The sequence below is a fragment of the Heterodontus francisci genome, unplaced genomic scaffold (genome assembly GCF_036365525.1).
Source record: "Heterodontus francisci isolate sHetFra1 unplaced genomic scaffold, sHetFra1.hap1 HAP1_SCAFFOLD_377, whole genome shotgun sequence".
In the NCBI taxonomy this organism is placed as follows: domain Eukaryota; kingdom Metazoa; phylum Chordata; class Chondrichthyes; order Heterodontiformes; family Heterodontidae; genus Heterodontus; species Heterodontus francisci.
In genome coordinates, this window is record NW_027142041.1 from 813,926 (window position 1) to 833,730 (window position 19,805).

At 59.8% G+C, this 19,805-nt stretch overlaps 1 protein-coding gene across 1 annotated transcript in view; it reads left to right on the top strand.

Moving 5' to 3' along the window:
• Positions 1-19,805, top strand: part of LOC137366348 (adenylate cyclase type 8-like) — a 266,926-nt gene that overhangs the window by 207,892 nt on the left and 39,229 nt on the right. The window lies entirely within an intron of this gene.

A 19,805-nucleotide genomic window follows, 5' to 3' on the forward strand; every position in this document is an offset into this window, starting at 1 on the left:
TCTCCCCCCTCCGTGCGTTGATACTGACGCCCCCTCTGTGCGTTGTTACTCTCCCCCCTCCATGCATTGTTACTCTCCCCCCTCCATGCGTTGTTACTCACCCCCCTCCGTGCGTTGATACTCACCCCACTCCGTGCGTTGATACTGACACCCCCTCTGTGCGTTGTTACTCTCCCCCCTCCGTGCGTTGTTACTCACCCCCCTCCGTGCGTTGTTACTCTCCCCCCTCCGTGCGTTGTTACTCACACCCCTCCGTGCGTTGTTACTCTCCCCCCTCCGTGCGTTGATACTCACCCCACTCCGTGCGTTGATACTGACGCCCCCTCTGTGCGTTGTTACTCTCCCCCCTCCGTGCGTTGATACTCACCCCACTCCGTGCGTTGATACTGACGCCCCCTCTGTGCGTTGTTACTCTCCCCCCTCCATGCGTTGATACTGACGCCCCCTCCGTGCGTTGTTACTCTCCCCCCTCCGTGCGTTGTTACTCACCCCCCTCCGTGCGTTGATACTCACCCCACTCCGTGCGTTGATACTGACGCCCCCTCTGTGCGTTGTTACTCACCCCCCTCCGTGCGTTGATACTCACCCCACTCCGTGCGTTGATTACTGACGCCCCCTCTGTGCGTTGTTACTCTCCCCCCTCCGTGCGTTGTTACTCTCCCCCCTCCGTGCGTTGTTACTCTCCCCCCTCCGTGCGTTGTTACTCACCCCCCTCCGTGCGTTGTTACTCTCCCCCCTCCATGCGTTGTTACTCTCCCCCCTCCGTGCGTTGATACTCACCCCACTCCGTGCGTTGATACTCACCCCACTCCGTGCGTTGATACTGACGCCCCCTCTGTGCGTTGTTACTCTCCCCCCTCCGTGCGTTGTTACTCACCCCCCTCCGTGCGTTGTTACTCTCCCCCCTCTGTGCGTTGATACTCACCCCACTCCGTGCGTTGATACTGACGTCCCCTCTGTGCGTTGTTACTCTCCCCCCTCCGTGCGTTGTTACTCACCCCCCTCCGTGCGTTGTTACTCTCCCCCCTCCGTGCGTTGTTACTCTCCCCCCTCCGTGCATTGTTACTCACCCCCCTCCGTGCGTTGTTACTCTCCCCACTCCGTGCATTGATACTCACCCCACTCCGTGCGTTGATACTGACGCCCCCTCCGTGCGTTGTTACTCACCCCCCTCCGTGCGTTGTTACTCTCCCCCCTCCGTGCATTGATACTCACCCCACTCCGTGCGTTGATACTGACGCCCCCTCCGTGCGTTGTTACTCTCCCCCCTCCATGCGTTGATACTCACCCCACTCCGTGCGTTGATACTGACGCCCCCTCTGTGCGTTGTTACTCTCCCCCCTCCGTGCGTTGTTACTCACCCCCCTCCGTGCGTTGTTACTCTCCCCCCTCCGTGCATTGATACTCACCCCACTCCGTGCGTTGATACTGACGCCCCCTCTGTGCGTTGTTACTCTCCCCCCTCCGTGCGTTGATACTCACCCCACTCCGTGCGTTGATACTGACGCCCCCTCTGTGCGTTGTTACTCTCCCCCCTCTGTGCGTTGTTACTCTTCCCCCTCCGTGCGTTGATACTCATCCCACTCCGTGCGTTGTTACTCAACCCCCTCCGTGCGTTGATACTCACCCCACTCCGTGCGTTGATACTGACGCCCCATTTGTGCGTTGTTACTCTCCCCCCTCCGTGCGTTGATACTCACCCCACTACGTGCGTTGATACTGACGCCCCCTCTGTGCTTTGTTACTCTTCCCCCTCCGTGCGTTGTTACTCACCCCCCTCCGTGCGTTGATACTCACCCCACTCCGTGTGTTGATACTGACGCCCCCTCTGTGCGTTGTTACTCTCCCCCCTCCGTGCGTTGTTACTCACCCCCCTCCGTGCGTTATTACTCTCCCCCCTCCGTGCGTTGATACTGACGCCCCCTCTGTGCGTTGTTACTCTCCCCCCTCCATGCGTTGTTACTCACCCCCCTCCGTGCGTTGATACTCACCCCACTCCGTGCATTGATACTGACGCCCCCTCTGTGCGTTGTTACTCTCCCCCCTCCGTGCGTTGTTACTCACCCCCCTCCGTGCGTTGTTACTCTCCCCCCTCCGTGCGTTGTTACTCACCCCCCTCCGTGCGTTGTTACTCTCCCCCCTCCGTGCGTTGATACTCACCCCACTCCGTGCGTTGATACTGACGCCCCCTCTGTGCGTTGTTACTCTCCCCCCTCCGTGCGTTGTTACTCACCCCACTCCGTGCGTTGTTACTCTCCCCCCTCCGTGCGTTGTTACTCACCCCCCTCCATGCGTTGATACTGACGCCCCCTCCGTGCGTTGTTACTCTCCCCCCTCCGTGCGTTGTTACTCACCCCCCTCCGTGCGTTGATACTCTCCCCACTCCGAGCGTTGATACTGACGCCCCCTCTGTGCGTTGTTACTCTCCCCCCTCCGTGCGTTGTTACTCACCCCACTCCGTGCGTTGTTACTCTCCCCCCTCCGTGCGTTGTTACTCACCCTTCTCCGTGCGTTGTTACTCTCCCCCCTCCGTGCGTTGATACTCACCCCACTACGTGTGTTGATACTGACGCCCCCTCTGTGCGTTGTTACTCTCCCCCCTCCGTGCATTGATACTCACCCCCCTCCGTGCGTTGATACTCACCCCACTCCGTGCGTTGATACTGACGCCCCCTCTGTGCGTTGTTACTCTCCCCCCTCCGTGCGTTGATACTCACCCCACTCCGTGCGTTGATACTGACGCCCCCTCTGTGCGCTGTTACTCTCCCCCCTCCGTGCGTTGATACTCACCCCACTCCGTGCGTTGATACTCACCCCCCTCCGTGCGTTGTTACTCAACCCGCTCCGTGCGTTGTTACTCTCCCCGCTCCGTGCGTTGATACTGACGCCCCCTCTGTGCGTTGTTACTCTCCCCCCTCCGTGCCTTGATACTCACCCCACTCCGTGCGTTGATACTGACGCCCCCTCTGTGCGTTGTTACTCTCCCCCCTCCGTGCGTTGATACTCACCCCACTCCGTGCGTTGATACTGACGCCCCCTCTGTGCGTTGTTACTCTCCCCCCTCCGTGCGTTGTTACTCACCCCGCTCCGTGCGTTGATACTCACCCCACTCCGTGCGTTGATACTGACGCCCCCTCTGTGCGTTGTTACTCTTCCCCCTCCGTGCGTTGTTACTCACCCCCCTCCGTGCGTTGATACTCACCCCACTCCGTGCGTTGATACTGACGCCCCCTCTGTGCGTTGATACTCACCCCCCTCCGTGCATTGATACTCATGCCCCCTCCGTGCATTGATACTCACCCCCCTCCGTGCATTGATACTCACCCCCCTCTGTGCGTTGATACTCACCCCCTTCCGTGCGTTGATACTCACCCCCCTCTGTGCGTTGATACTCACCCCCTTCCGTGCGTTGATACTCACGCCCCCTCCGTGCATTGATACTCACCCCCCTCTGTGCGTTGATACTCACCCCCTTCCGTGCGTTGATACTCACGCCCCCTCCGTGCATTGATACTCACCCACTTCCGTGCGTTGATACTCAACCCCCTCTGTGCGTTGATACTCACGCCCCCTCCGTGCGTTGATACTCACCCCCCTCTGTGCGTTGATACTCACCCCCTTCCGTGCATTGATACTCACCCCACTCTGTGCGTTGATACTCACCCCCCTCCGTGCATTGATACTCACCCCCTTCCGTGCGTTGATACTCACCCCTCTCTGTGCGTTGATACTCACGCCCCCTCCGTGCATTGATACTCACCCCCCTCTGTGCATTGATACTCACCCCCTTCCGTGCGTTGATACTCACCCCCCACCGTGTGTTGATACTCACGCCCCCTCCGTGTGTTGTTACTCTCCCCCCTCCGTGCGTTGTTACTCACCCCACTCCGTGCGTTGATACTCACCCCACTCCGTGCGTTGATACTCACGCCCCCTCCGTGTGTTGTTACTCTCCCCCCTCCGTGCGTTGTTACTCACCCCACTCCGTGCGTTGATACTCACCCCACTCTGTGCGTTGATACTCACGCCCCCTCCGTGTGTTGTTACTCTCCCCCCTCCGTGCGTTGTTACTCACCCCCCTCCGTGCGTTGATACTCACCCCACTCTGTGCGTTGATACTCACGCCCCCTCCGTGTGTTGTTACTCTCCCCCCTCCGTGCGTTGTTACTCACCCCCCTCCGTGCGTTGATACTCACGCCCCCTCCGTGCATTGATACTCACCCCCCTCTGTGCGTTGATACTCACGCCCCCTCTGTGCGTTGATACTCACGCCCCCTCTGTGCATTGATACTCACGCCCCCTCCGTGCATTGATACTCACCCCCCTCAGTGCGTTGATACTCACGCCCCCTCCGTGCATTGATACTCACCCCCCTCTGTGCGTTGATACTCACCCCCTTCTGTGCGTTGATACTCACCCCCCTCTGTGCGTTGATACTCACGCCCCCTCTGTGCGTTGATACTCACGCCCCCTCTGTGCATTGATACTCACGCCCCCTCCGTGCATTGATACTCACCCCCCTCAGTGCGTTGATACTCACGCCCCCTCCGTGCATTGATACTCACCCCCCTCTGTGCGTTGATACTCACGCCCCCTCCGTGCATTGATACTCACCCCCCTCTGTACGTTGATACTCACCCCCTTCCGTGCGTTGATACTCACCCCCCTCTGTGCGTTGATACTCACGCCCCCTCCGTGCGTTGATACTCACCCCCCTCTGTGCGTTGATACTCACCCCCTTCCGTGCATTGATACTCACCCCCCTCTGTGCGTTGATACTCACCCCCCTCCGTGCATTGATACTCATGCCCCCTCCGTGCATTGATACTCACCCCCCTCCGTGCATTGATACTCACCCCCCTCTGTGCGTTGATACTCACCCCCTTCCGTGCGTTGATACTCACCCCCCTCTGTGCGTTGATACTCACCCCCTTCCGTGCGTTGATACTCACGCCCCCTCCGTGCATTGATACTCACCCCCCTCTGTGCGTTGATACTCACCCCCTTCCGTGCGTTGATACTCACGCCCCCTCCGTGCATTGATACTCACCCACTTCCGTGCGTTGATACTCAACCCCCTCTGTGCGTTGATACTCACGCCCCCTCCGTGCGTTGATACTCACCCCCCTCTGTGCGTTGATACTCACCCCTTCCGTGCATTGATACTCACCCCACTCTGTGCGTTGATACTCACCCCCCTCCGTGCATTGATACTCACCCCCCTCCGTGCATTGATACTCACCGCCTTCCGTGCGTTGATACTCACCCCTCTCTGTGCGTTGATACTCACGCCCCCTCCGTGCATTGATACTCACCCCCCTCTGTGCATTGATACTCACCCCCTTCCGTGCGTTGATACTCACCCCCCACCGTGTGTTGATACTCACGCCCCCTCCGTGTGTTGTTACTCTCCCCCCTCCGTGCGTTGTTACTCACCCCACTCCGTGCGTTGATACTCACCCCACTCCGTGCGTTGATACTCACGCCCCCTCCGTGTGTTGTTACTCTCCCCCCTCCGTGCGTTGTTACTCACCCCACTCCGTGCGTTGATACTCACCCCACTCTGTGCGTTGATACTCATGCCCCCTCCGTGTGTTGTTACTCTCCCCCCTCCGTGCGTTGTTACTCACCCCCCTCCGTGCGTTGATACTCACCCCACTCCGTGCGTTGATACTCACGCCCCCTCCGTGTGTTGTTACTCTCCCCCCTCCGTGCGTTGTTACTCACCCCCCTCCGTGCGTTGTTACTCACCCCGCTCCGTGCGTTGTTACTCTCCCCCCTCCGTGCGTTGTTACTCACCCCCTCCGTGCGTTGTTACTCTCCCCCCTCCATGCGTTGATACTCACCCCACTCCGTGCGTTGATACTGAAGCCCCCTCCGTGCGTTGTTACTCACCCCCCTCCATGCGTTGTTACTCTCCCCCCTCCGTGCGTTGTTACTCTCCCCCCTCCGTGCGTTGTTACTCTCCCCCCTCCGTGCGTTGTTACTCACCCCCCTCCGTGCGTTGATACTGACGCCCCCTCTGTGCGTTGATACTCACCCCACTCCGTGCGTTGATACTGACGCCCCCTCTGTGCGTTGTTACTCTCCCCCCTCCGTGCGTTGTTACTCTCCCCCCTCCGTGCGTTGATACTCACCCCACTCCGTGCGTTGATACTGACGCCCCCTCTGTGCGTTGTTACTCTCCCCCCTCCGTGCGTTGTTACTCACCCCCCTCCGTGCGTTGTTACTCTCCCCCCTCCGTGCGTTGATACTCACCCCACTCCGTGCGTTGATACTGACGCCCCCTCCGTGCGTTGTTACTCACCCCCCTCCGTGCGTTGATACTCACCCCACTCCGTGCGTTGATACTGACGCCCCCTCTGTGCGTTGTTACTCTCCCCCCTCCGTGCGTTGTTACTCTCCCCCCTCCATGCGTTGATACTCACCCCACTCCGTGCGTTGATACTGACGCCCCCTCTGTGCGTTGTTACTCTCCCCCCTCCGTGCGTTGTTACTCACCCCCCTCCGTGCGTTGTTACTCTCCCCCCTCCGTGCATTGTTACTCTCCCCCCTCGGTGCGTTGTTACTCACCCATTCCGTGCGTTGTTACTCTCCCCCCTCCATGCGTTGATACTCACCCCACTCCGTGCGTTGATATTGACGCTCCCTCTGTGCGTTGTTACTCTCCCCCCTCCGTGCGTTGATCCTCACCCCACTCCGTGCGTTGATACTGACGCCCCCTCTGTGCGTTGTTACTCTCCCCCCTCCGTGCGTTGTTACTCTCCCCCCTCCGTGCGTTGTTACTCACCCCCCTCCGTGCGTTGTTACTCACCCCCCTCCGTGCGTTGTTACTCTCCCCCCTCCGTGCATTGTTACTCTCCCCCCTCGGTGCGTTGTTACTCACCCCACTCCGTGCGTTGATATTGACGCCCCCTCCGTGCGTTGTTACTCACCCCACTCCGTGCGTTGATACTCATCCCACTCCGTGCGTTGATACTGACGCCCCCTCTGTGCGTTGTTACTCTCCCCCCTCCATGCGTTGATACTCACCCCACTCCGTGCGTTGATATTGACGCCCCCTCTGTGCGTTGTTACTCTCCCCCCTCCGTGCGTTGATACTGACGCCCCCTCTGTGCGTTGTTACTCTCCCCCCTCCGTGCGTTGTTACTCACCCCCCTCCGTGCGTTGTTACTCTCCCCCCTCCGTGCGTTGATACTCACCCCACTCCGTGCGTTGATACTGACGCCCCCTCTGTGCGATGTTACTCTCCCCCCTCCGTGCGTTGATACTCACCCCACTCCGTGCGTTGATACTGACGCCCCCTCTGTGCGTTGTTACTCTCCCCCCTCCGTGCGTTGATACTGACGCCCCCTCCGTGCGTTGTTACTCTCCCCCCTCCGTGCGTTGATACTCACCCCACTCCGTGCGTTGATACTGACGCCCCCTCTGTGCGTTGTTACTCTCCCCCCTCCGTGCGTTGATACTGACGCCCCCTCCGTGCGTTGTTACTCTCCCCCCTCCGTGCGTTGTTACTCACCCCTCTCCGTGCGCTGTTACTCTCCCCACTCCGTGCGTTGTTACTCTCCCCCCTCCGTGCATTGTTACTCACCCCCCTCCGTGCGTTGTTACTCTCCCCCCTCCGTGCATTGATACTCACCCCACTCCGTGCGTTGATACTGACGCCCCCTCTGTGCGTTGTTACTCTCCCCCCTCCGTGCATTGTTACTCACCCCCCTCCGTGCGTTGTTACTCTCCCCCCTCCGTGCATTGATACTCACCCCACTCCGTGCGTTGATACTGACGCCCCCTCTGTGCGTTGTTACTCTCCCCTCTCCATGCGTTGTTACTCACCCCCCTCCGTGCGTTGTTACTCACCCACCTCCGTGCGTTGATACTGACGCCCCCTCTGTGCGTTGTTACTCTCCCCCCTCCATGCGTTGTTACTCACCCCCCTCCGTGCGTTGTTACTCACCCACCTCCGTGCGTTGATACTGACGCCCCCTCTGTGCGTTGTTACTCTCCCCCCTCCGTGTGTTGATACTCACCCCACTCCGTGCGTTGATACTCACCCCAATCCGTGCGTTGTTACTCACCCCCCTCCGTGCGTTGTTACTCTCCCCCCTCCATGCGTTGTTACTCACCCCCCTCCGTGCGTTGTTACTCACCCACCTCCGTGCGTTGATACTGACGCCCCCTCTGTGCGTTGTTACTCTCCCCCCTCCATGCGTTGTTACTCACCCCCCTCCGTGCGTTGTTACTCACCCACCTCCGTGCGTTGATACTGACGCCCCCTCGGTGCGTTGTTACTCTCCCCCCTCCGTGTGTTGATACTCACCCCACTCCGTGCGTTGATACTCACCCCAATCCGTGCGTTGTTACTCACCCCCCTCCGTGCGTTGTTACTCTCCCCCCTCCGTGCGTTGTTACTCTCCCCCCTCCGTGCATTGTTACTCTCCCCCCTCCATGCGTTGATACTCACCCCACTCCGTGCGTTGATATTGACGCCCCCTCTGTGCGTTGTTACTCTCCCCCCTCCGTGCGTTGATACTGACGCCCCCTCTGTGCGTTGTTACTCTCCCCCCTCCATGCATTGTTACTCTCCCCCCTCCATGCGTTGTTACTCACCCCCCTCCGTGCGTTGATACTCACCCCACTCCGTGCGTTGATACTGACACCCCCTCTGTGCGTTGTTACTCTCCCCCCTCCGTGCGTTGTTACTCACCCCCCTCCGTGTGTTGTTACTCTCCCCCCTCCGTGCGTTGTTACTCACACCCCTCCGTGCGTTGTTACTCTCCCCCCTCCGTGCGTTGATACTCACCCCACTCCGTGCGTTGATACTGACGCCCCCTCTGTGCGTTGTTACTCTCCCCCCTCCGTGCGTTGATACTCACCCCACTCCGTGCGTTGATACTGACGCCCCCTCTGTGCGTTGTTACACTCCCCCCTCCATGCGTTGATACTGACGCCCCCTCCGTGCGTTGTTACTCTCCCCCCTCCGTGCGTTGTTACTCACCCCCCTCCGTGCGTTGATACTCACCCCACTCCGTGCGTTGATACAGACGCCCCCTCTGTGCGTTGTTACTCACCCCCCTCCGTGCGTTGATACTCACCCCACTCCGTGCGTTGATTACTGACGCCCCCTCTGTGCGTTGTTACTCTCCCCCCTCCGTGCGTTGTTACTCTCCCCCCTCCGTGCGTTGTTACTCTCCCCCCTCCGTGCGTTGTTACTCACCCCCCTCCGTGCGTTGTTACTCTCCCCCCTCCATGCGTTGTTACTCTCCCCCCTCCGTGCGTTGATACTCACCCCACTCCGTGCGTTGATACTCACCCCACTCCGTGCGTTGATACTGACGCCCCCTCTGTGCGTTGTTACTCTCCCCCCTCCGTGCGTTGTTACTCACCCCCCTCCGTGCGTTGTTACTCTCCCCCCTCTGTGCGTTGATACTCACCCCACTCCGTGCGTTGATACTGACGTCCCCTCTGTGCGTTGTTACTCTCCCCCCTCCGTGCGTTGTTACTCACCCCCCTCCGTGCGTTGTTACTCTCCCCCCTCCGTGCGTTGTTACTCTCCCCCCTCCGTGCATTGTTACTCACCCCCCTCCGTGCGTTGTTACTCTCCCCACTCCGTGCATTGATACTCACCCCACTCCGTGCGTTGATACTGACGCCCCCTCCGTGCGTTGTTACTCACCCCCCTCCGTGCGTTGTTACTCTCCCCCCTCCGTGCATTGATACTCACCCCACTCCGTGCGTTGATACTGACGCCCCCTCCGTGCGTTGTTACTCTCCCCCCTCCATGCGTTGATACTCACCCCACTCCGTGCGTTGATACTGACGCCCCCTCTGTGCGTTGTTACTCTCCCCCCTCCGTGCGTTGTTACTCACCCCCCTCCGTGCGTTGTTACTCTCCCCCCTCCGTGCATTGATACTCACCCCACTCCGTGCGTTGATACTGACGCCCCCTCTGTGCGTTGTTACTCTCCCCCCTCCGTGCGTTGATACTCACCCCACTCCGTGCGTTGATACTGACGCCCCCTCTGTGCGTTGTTACTCTCCCCCCTCTGTGCGTTGTTACTCTTCCCCCTCCGTGCGTTGATACTCATCCCACTCCGTGCGTTGTTACTCAACCCCCTCCGTGCGTTGATACTCACCCCACTCCGTGCGTTGATACTGACGCCCCATTTGTGCGTTGTTACTCTCCCCCCTCCGTGCGTTGATACTCACCCCACTACGTGCGTTGATACTGACGCCCCCTCTGTGCTTTGTTACTCTTCCCCCTCCGTGCGTTGTTACTCACCCCCCTCCGTGCGTTGATACTCACCCCACTCCGTGTGTTGATACTGACGCCCCCTCTGTGCGTTGTTACTCTCCCCCCTCCGTGCGTTGTTACTCACCCCCCTCCGTGCGTTATTACTCTCCCCCCTCCGTGCGTTGATACTGACGCCCCCTCTGTGCGTTGTTACTCTCCCCCCTCCATGCGTTGTTACTCACCCCCCTCCGTGCGTTGATACTCACCCCACTCCGTGCGTTGATACTGACGCCCCCTCTGTGCGTTGTTACTCTCCCCCCTCCGTGCGTTGTTACTCACCCCCCTCCGTGCGTTGTTACTCTCCCCCCTCCGTGCGTTGTTACTCACCCCCCTCCGTGCGTTGTTACTCTCCCCCCTCCGTGCGTTGATACTCACCCCACTCCGTGCGTTGATACTGACGCCCCCTCTGTGCGTTGTTACTCTCCCCCCTCCGTGCGTTGTTACTCACCCCACTCCGTGCGTTGTTACTCTCCCCCCTCCGTGCGTTGTTACTCACCCCCCTCCATGCGTTGATACTGACGCCCCCTCCGTGCGTTGTTACTCTCCCCCCTCCGTGCGTTGTTACTCACCCCCCTCCGTGCGTTGATACTCTCCCCACTCCGAGCGTTGATACTGACGCCCCCTCTGTGCGTTGTTACTCTCCCCCCTCCGTGCGTTGTTACTCACCCCACTCCGTGCGTTGTTACTCTCCCCCCTCCGTGCGTTGTTACTCACCCCCCTCCGTGCGTTGTTACTCTCCCCCCTCCGTGCGTTGATACTCACCCCACTACGTGTGTTGATACTGACGCCCCCTCTGTGCGTTGTTACTCTCCCCCCTCCGTGCATTGATACTCACCCCCCTCCGTGCGTTGATACTCACCCCACTCCGTGCGTTGATACTGACGCCCCCTCTGTGCGTTGTTACTCTCCCCCCTCCGTGCGTTGATACTCACCCCACTCCGTGCGTTGATACTGACGCCCCCTCTGTGCGCTGTTACTCTCCCCCCTCCGTGCGTTGATACTCACCCCACTCCGTGCGTTGATACTCACCCCCCTCCGTGCGTTGTTACTCAACCCGCTCCGTGCGTTGTTACTCTCCCCGCTCCGTGCGTTGATACTGACGCCCCCTCTGTGCGTTGTTACTCTCCCCCCTCCGTGCCTTGATACTCACCCCACTCCGTGCGTTGATACTGACGCCCCCTCTGTGCGTTGTGACTCTCCCCCCTCCGTGCGTTGATACTCACCCCACTCCGTGCGTTGATACTGACGCCCCCTCTGTGCGTTGTTACTCTCCCCCCTCCGTGCGTTGTTACTCACCCCGCTCCGTGCGTTGATACTCACCCCACTCCGTGCGTTGATACTGACGCCCCCTCTGTGCGTTGTTACTCTTCCCCCTCCGTGCGTTGTTACTCACCCCCCTCCGTGCGTTGATACTCACCCCACTCCGTGCGTTGATACTGACGCCCCCTCTGTGCGTTGTTACTCTCCCCCCTCCGTGCGTTGTTACTCTCCCCCCTCCGTGCGTTGTTACTCACCCCCCTCCGTGCGTTGTTACTCTCCCCCCTCCGTGCGTTGTTACTCTCCCCCCTCCGTGCGTTGATACTCTCCCCCCTCCGTGCGTTGATACTCTCCCCCCTCCGTGCGTTGTTACTCACCCCCCTCCGTGCGTTGTTACTCACCCCCCTCCGTGTGTTGATACTCACCCCACTCCGTGCGTTGATACTGACGCCCCCTCTGTGCATTGTTTCTCTCTCCGCTCCGTGCGTTGATACTCACCCCCCTCTGCATTGTTACTCTCCCCCCTCCGTGCGTTGATACTCACCCCCCTCCGTGTGTTGATACTCACCCCACTCCGTGCGTTGATACTGACGCCCCCTCTGTGCGTTGTTACTCTCCCCCCTCCGTGCGTTGTTACTCACCCCCCTCCGTGCATTGTTACTCACCCCCCTCCGTGCGTTGTTACTCACCCCCCTCCGTGCGTTGTTACTTTCCCCCCTCCGTGCGTTGATACTCACCCCACTCCGTGCGTTGTTACTTTCCCCCCTCCGTGCGTTGATACTGACGCCCCCTCTGTGCATTGTTTCTCTCCCCCCTCCGTGCGTTGTTACTCACCCCACTCCGTGCGTTGATACTGATGCCCCCTCTGTGCGTTGTTACTCTCCCCCCTCCGTGCGTTGTTACTCACCCCCCTCCGTGTGTTGATACTCACCCCACTCCGTGCGTTGATACTGACGCCCCCTCTGTGCGTTGTTACTCTCCCCACTCCGTGCGTTGTTACTCACCCCCCTCCGTGTGTTGATACTCACCCCCCTCCGTGCATTGATACTCACCCCCCTCCGTGCATTGATACTCACCCCCTTCCGTGCGTTGATACTCACCCCTCTCTGTGCGTTGATACTCACGCCCCCTCCGTGCATTGATACTCACCCCCCTCTGTGCATTGATACTCACCCCCTTCCGTGCGTTGATACTCACCCCCCACCGTGTGTTGATACTCACGCCCCCTCCGTGTGTTGTTACTCTCCCCCCTCCGTGCGTTGTTACTCACCCCACTCCGTGCGTTGATACTCACCCCACTCCGTGCGTTGATACTCACGCCCCCTCCGTGTGTTGTTACTCTCCCCCCTCCGTGCGTTGTTACTCACCCCACTCCGTGCGTTGATACTCACCCCACTCTGTGCGTTGATACTCACGCCCCCTCCGTGTGTTGTTACTCTCCCCCCTCCGTGCGTTGTTACTCACCCCCCTCCGTGCGTTGATACTCACCCCACTCCGTGCGTTGATACTCACGCCCCCTCCGTGTGTTGTTACTCTCCCCCCTCCGTGCGTTGTTACTCACCCCCCTCCGTGCGTTGTTACTCTCCCCGCTCCGTGCGTTGTTACTCTCCCCCCTCCGTGCGTTGTTACTCACCCCCTCCGTGCGTTGTTACTCTCCCCCCTCCATGCGTTGATACTCACCCCACTCCGTGCGTTGATACTGAAGCCCCCTCCGTGCGTTGTTACTCACCCCCCTCCATGCGTTGTTACTCTCCCCCCTCCGTGCGTTGTTACTCTCCCCCCTCCGTGCGTTGTTACTCTCCCCCCTCCGTGCGTTGTTACTCACCCCCCTCCGTGCGTTGATACTGACGCCCCCTCTGTGCGTTGATACTCACCCCACTCCGTGCGTTGATACTGACGCCCCCTCTGTGCGTTGTTACTCTCCCCCCTCCGTGCGTTGTTACTCTCCCCCCTCCGTGCGTTGATACTCACCCCACTCCGTGCGTTGATACTGACGCCCCCTCTGTGCGTTGTTACTCTCCCCCCTCCGTGCGTTGTTACTCACCCCCCTCCGTGCGTTGTTACTCTCCCCCCTCCGTGCGTTGATACTCACCCCACTCCGTGCGTTGATACTGACGCCCCCTCCGTGCGTTGTTACTCACCCCCCTCCGTGCGTTGATACTCACCCCACTCCGTGCGTTGATACTGACGCCCCCTCTGTGCGTTGTTACTCTCCCCCCTCCGTGCGTTGTTACTCTCCCCCCTCCATGCGTTGATACTCACCCCACTCCGTGCGTTGATACTGACGCCCCCTCCGTGCGTTGTTACTCTCCCCCCTCCGTGCGTTGTTACTCACCCCCCTCCGTGCGTTGTTACTCTCCCCCCTCCGTGCATTGTTACTCTCCCCCCTCGGTGCGTTGTTACTCACCCATTCCGTGCGTTGTTACTCTCCCCCCTCCATGCGTTGATACTCACCCCACTCCGTGCGTTGATATTGACGCTCCCTCTGTGCGTTGTTACTCTCCCCCCTCCGTGCGTTGATCCTCACCCCACTCCGTGCGTTGATACTGACGCCCCCTCTGTGCGTTGTTACTCTCCCCCCTCCGTGCGTTGTTACTCTCCCCCCTCCGTGCGTTGTTACTCACCCCCCTCCGTGCGTTGTTACTCACCCCCCTCCGTGCGTTGTTACTCTCCCCCCTCCGTGCATTGTTACTCTCCCCCCTCGGTGCGTTGTTACTCACCCCACTCCGTGCGTTGATATTGACGCCCCCTCCGTGCGTTGTTACTCACCCCACTCCGTGCGTTGATACTCATCCCACTCCGTGCGTTGATACTGACGCCCCCTCTGTGCGTTGTTACTCTCCCCCCTCCATGCGTTGATACTCACCCCACTCCGTGCGTTGATATTGACGCCCCCTCTGTGCGTTGTTACTCTCCCCCCTCCGTGCGTTGATACTGACGCCCCCTCTGTGCGTTGTTACTCTCCCCCCTCCGTGCGTTGTTACTCACCCCCCTCCGTGCGTTGTTACTCTCCCCCCTCCGTGCGTTGATACTCACCCCACTCCGTGCGTTGATACTGACGCCCCCTCTGTGCGATGTTACTCTCCCCCCTCCGTGCGTTGATACTCACCCCACTCCGTGCGTTGATACTGACGCCCCCTCTGTGCGTTGTTACTCTCCCCCCTCCGTGCGTTGATACTGACGCCCCCTCCGTGCGTTGTTACTCTCCCCCCTCCGTGCGTTGATACTCACCCCACTCCGTGCGTTGATACTGACGCCCCCTCTGTGCGTTGTTACTCTCCCCCCTCCGTGCGTTGATACTGACGCCCCCTCCGTGCGTTGTTACTCTCCCCCCTCCGTGCGTTGTTACTCACCCCTCTCCTTGCGCTGTTACTCTCCCCACTCCGTGCGTTGTTACTCTCCCCCCTCCGTGCATTGTTACTCACCCCCCTCCGTGCGTTGTTACTCTCCCCCCTCCGTGCATTGATACTCACCCCACTCCGTGCGTTGATACTGACGCCCCCTCTGTGCGTTGTTACTCTCCCCCCTCCGTGCATTGTTACTCACCCCCCTCCGTGCGTTGTTACTCTCCCCCCTCCGTGCATTGCTACTCACCCCACTCCGTGCGTTGATACTGACGCCCCCTCTGTGCGTTGTTACTCTCCCCTCTCCATGCGTTGTTACTCACCCCCCTCCGTGCGTTGTTACTCACCCACCTCCGTGCGTTGATACTGACGCCCCCTCTGTGCGTTGTTACTCTCCCCCCTCCATGCGTTGTTACTCACCCCCCTCCGTGCGTTGTTACTCACCCACCTCCGTGCGTTGATACTGACGCCCCCTCTGTGCGTTGTTACTCTCCCCCCTCCGTGTGTTGATACTCACCCCACTCCGTGCGTTGATACTCACCCCAATCCGTGCGTTGTTACTCACCCCCCTCCGTGCGTTGTTACTCTCCCCCCTCCATGCGTTGTTACTCACCCCCCTCCGTGCGTTGTTACTCACCCACCTCCGTGCGTTGATACTGACGCCCCCTCTGTGCGTTGTTACTCTCCCCCCTCCATGCGTTGTTACTCACCCCCCTCCGTGCGTTGTTACTCACCCACCTCCGTGCGTTGATACTGACGCCCCCTCTGTGCGTTGTTACTCTCCCCCCTCCGTGTGTTGATACTCACCCCACTCCGTGCGTTGATACTCACCCCAATCCGTGCGTTGTTACTCACCCCCCTCCGTGCGTTGTTACTCTCCCCCCTCCGTGCGTTGTTACTCTCCCCCCTCCGTGCATTGTTACTCTCCCCCCTCCATGCGTTGATACTCACCCCACTCCGTGCGTTGATATTGACGCCCCCTCTGTGCGTTGTTACTCTCCCCCCTCCGTGCGTTGATACTGACGCCCCCTCTGTGCGTTGTTACTCTCCCCCCTCCATGCATTGTTACTCTCCCCCCTCCATGCGTTGTTACTCACCCCCCTCCGTGCGTTGATACTCACCCCACTCCGTGCGTTGATACTGACACCCCCTCTGTGCGTTGTTACTCTCCCCCCTCCGTGCGTTGTTACTCACCCCCCTCCGTGCGTTGTTACTCTCCCCCCTCCGTGCGTTGTTACTCACACCCCTCCGTGCGTTGTTACTCTCCCCCCTCCGTGCGTTGATACTCACCCCACTCCGTGCGTTGATACTGACGCCCCCTCTGTGCGTTGTTACTCTCCCCCCTCCGTGCGTTGATACTCACCCCACTCCGTGCGTTGATACTGACGCCCCCTCTGTGCGTTGTTACTCTCCCCCCTCCATGCGTTGATACTGACGCCCCCTCCGTGCGTTGTTACTCTCCCCCCTCCGTGCGTTGTTACTCACCCCCCTCCGTGCGTTGATACTCACCCCACTCCGTGCGTTGATACTGACGCCCCCTCTGTGCGTTGTTACTCACCCCCCTCCGTGCGTTGATACTCACCCCACTCCGTGCGTTGATTACTGACGCCCCCTCTGTGCGTTGTTACTCTCCCCCCTCCGTGCGTTGTTACTCTCCCCCCTCCGTGCGTTGTTACTCTCCCCCCTCCGTGCGTTGTTACTCACCCCCCTCCGTGCGTTGTTACTCTCCCCCCTCCATGCGTTGTTACTCTCCCCCCTCCGTGCGTTGATACTCACCCCACTCCGTGCGTTGATACTCACCCCACTCCGTGCGTTGATACTGACGCCCCCTCTGTGCGTTGTTACTCTCCCCCCTCCGTGCGTTGTTACTCACCCCCCTCCGTGCGTTGTTACTCTCCCCCCTCTGTGCGTTGATACTCACCCCACTCCGTGCGTTGATACTGACGTCCCCTCTGTGCGTTGTTACTCTCCCCCCTCCGTGCGTTGTTACTCACCCCCCTCCGTGCGTTGTTACTCTCCCCCCTCCGTGCGTTGTTACTCTCCCCCCTCCGTGCATTGTTACTCACCCCCCTCCGTGCGTTGTTACTCTCCCCACTCCGTGCATTGATACTCACCCCACTCCGTGCGTTGATACTGACGCCCCCTCCGTGCGTTGTTACTCACCCCCCTCCGTGCGTTGTTACTCTCCCCCCTCCGTGCATTGATACTCACCCCACTCCGTGCGTTGATACTGACGCCCCCTCCGTGCGTTGTTACTCTCCCCCCTCCATGCGTTGATACTCACCCCACTCCGTGCGTTGATACTGACGCCCCCTCTGTGCGTTGTTACTCTCCCCCCTCCGTGCGTTGTTACTCACCCCCCTCCGTGCGTTGTTACTCTCCCCCCTCCGTGCATTGATACTCACCCCACTCCGTGCGTTGATACTGACGCCCCCTCTGTGCGTTGTTACTCTCCCCCCTCCGTGCGTTGATACTCACCCCACTCCGTGCGTTGATACTGATGCCCCCTCTGTGCGTTGTTACTCTCCCCCCTCTGTGCGTTGTTACTCTTCCCCCTCCGTGCGTTGATACTCATCCCACTCCGTGCGTTGTTACTCAACCCCCTCCGTGCGTTGATACTCACCCCACTCCGTGCGTTGATACTGACGCCCCATTTGTGCGTTGTTACTCTCCCCCCTCCGTGCGTTGATACTCACCCCACTACGTGCGTTGATACTGACGCCCCCTCTGTGCTTTGTTACTCTTCCCCCTCCGTGCGTTGTTACTCACCCCCCTCCGTGCGTTGATACTCACCCCACTCCGTGTGTTGATACTGACGCCCCCTCTGTGCGTTGTTACTCTCCCCCCTCCGTGCGTTGTTACTCACCCCCCTCCGTGCGTTATTACTCTCCCCCCTCCGTGCGTTGATACTGACGCCCCCTCTGTGCGTTGTTACTCTCCCCCCTCCATGCGTTGTTACTCACCCCCCTCCGTGCGTTGATACTCACCCCACTCCGTGCGTTGATACTGACGCCCCCTCTGTGCGTTGTTACTCTCCCCCCTCCGTGCGTTGTTACTCACCCCCCTCCGTGCGTTGTTACTCTCCCCCCTCCGTGCGTTGTTACTCACCCCCCTCCGTGCGTTGTTACTCTCCCCCCTCCGTGCGTTGATACTCACCCCACTCCGTGCGTTGATACTGACGCCCCCTCTGTGCGTTGTTACTCTCCCCCCTCCGTGCGTTGTTACTCACCCCACTCCGTGCGTTGTTACTCTCCCCCCTCCGTGCGTTGTTACTCACCCCCCTCCATGCGTTGATACTGACGCCCCCTCCGTGCGTTGTTACTCTCCCCCCTCCGTGCGTTGTTACTCACCCCCCTCCGTGCGTTGATACTCTCCCCACTCCGAGCGTTGATACTGACGCCCCCTCTGTGCGTTGTTACTCTCCCCCCTCCGTGCGTTGTTACTCACCCCACTCCGTGCGTTGTTACTCTCCCCCCTCCGTGCGTTGTTACTCACCCCCCTCCGTGCGTTGTTACTCTCCCCCCTCCGTGCGTTGATACTCACCCCACTACGTGTGTTGATACTGACGCCCCCTCTGTGCGTTGTTACTCTCCCCCCTCCGTGCATTGATACTCACCCCCCTCCGTGCGTTGATACTCACCCCACTCCGTGCGTTGATACTGACGCCCCCTCTGTGCGTTGTTACTCTCCCCCCTCCGTGCGTTGATACTCACCCCACTCCGTGCGTTGATACTGACGCCCCCTCTGTGCGCTGTTACTCTCCCCCCTCCGTGCGTTGATACTCACCCCACTCCGTGCGTTGATACTCACCCCCCTCCGTGCGTTGTTACTCAACCCGCTCCGTGCGTTGTTACTCTCCCCGCTCCGTGCGTTGATACTGACGCCCCCTCTGTGCGTTGTTACTCTCCCCCCTCCGTGCCTTGATACTCACCCCACTCCGTGCGTTGATACTGACGCCCCCTCTGTGCGTTGTTACTCTCCCCCCTCCGTGCGTTGATACTCACCCCACTCCGTGCGTTGATACTGACGCCCCCTCTGTGCGTTGTTACTCTCCCCCCTCCGTGCGTTGTTACTCACCCCGCTCCGTGCGTTGATACTCACCCCACTCCGTGCGTTGATACTGACGCCCCCTCTGTGCGTTGTTACTCTTCCCCCTCCGTGCGTTGTTACTCACCCCCCTCCGTGCGTTGATACTCACCCCACTCCGTGCGTTGATACTGACGCCCCCTCTGTGCGTTGTTACTCTCCCCCCTCCGTGCGTTGTTACTCTCCCCCCTCCGTGCGTTGTTACTCACCCCCCTCCGTGCGTTGTTACTCTCCCCCCTCCGTGCGTTGTTACTCTCCCCCCTCCGTGCGTTGTTACTCTCCCCCCTCCGTGCGTTGTTACTCTCCCCCCTCCGTGCGTTGATACTCTCCCCCCTCCGTGCGTTGATACTCTCCCCCCTCCGTGCGTTGTTACTCACCCCCCTCCGTGCGTTGTTACTCACCCCCCTCCGTGTGTTGATACTCACCCCACTCCGTGCGTTGATACTGACGCCCCCTCTGTGCATTGTTTCTCTCTCCGCTCCGTGCGTTGATACTCACCCCCCTCTGCATTGTTACTCTCCCCCCTCCGTGCGTTGATACTCACCCCCCTCCGTGTGTTGATACTCACCCCACTCCGTGCGTTGATACTGACGCCCCCTCTGTGCGTTGTTACTCTCCCCCCTCCGTGCGTTGTTACTCACCCCCCTCCGTGCATTGTTACTCACCCCCCTCCGTGCGTTGTTACTCACCCCCCTCCGTGCGTTGTTACTTTCCCCCCTCCGTGCGTTGATACTCACCCCACTCCGTGCGTTGTTACTTTCCCCCCTCCGTGCGTTGATACTGACGCCCCCTCTGTGCATTGTTTCTCTCCCCCCTCCGTGCGTTGT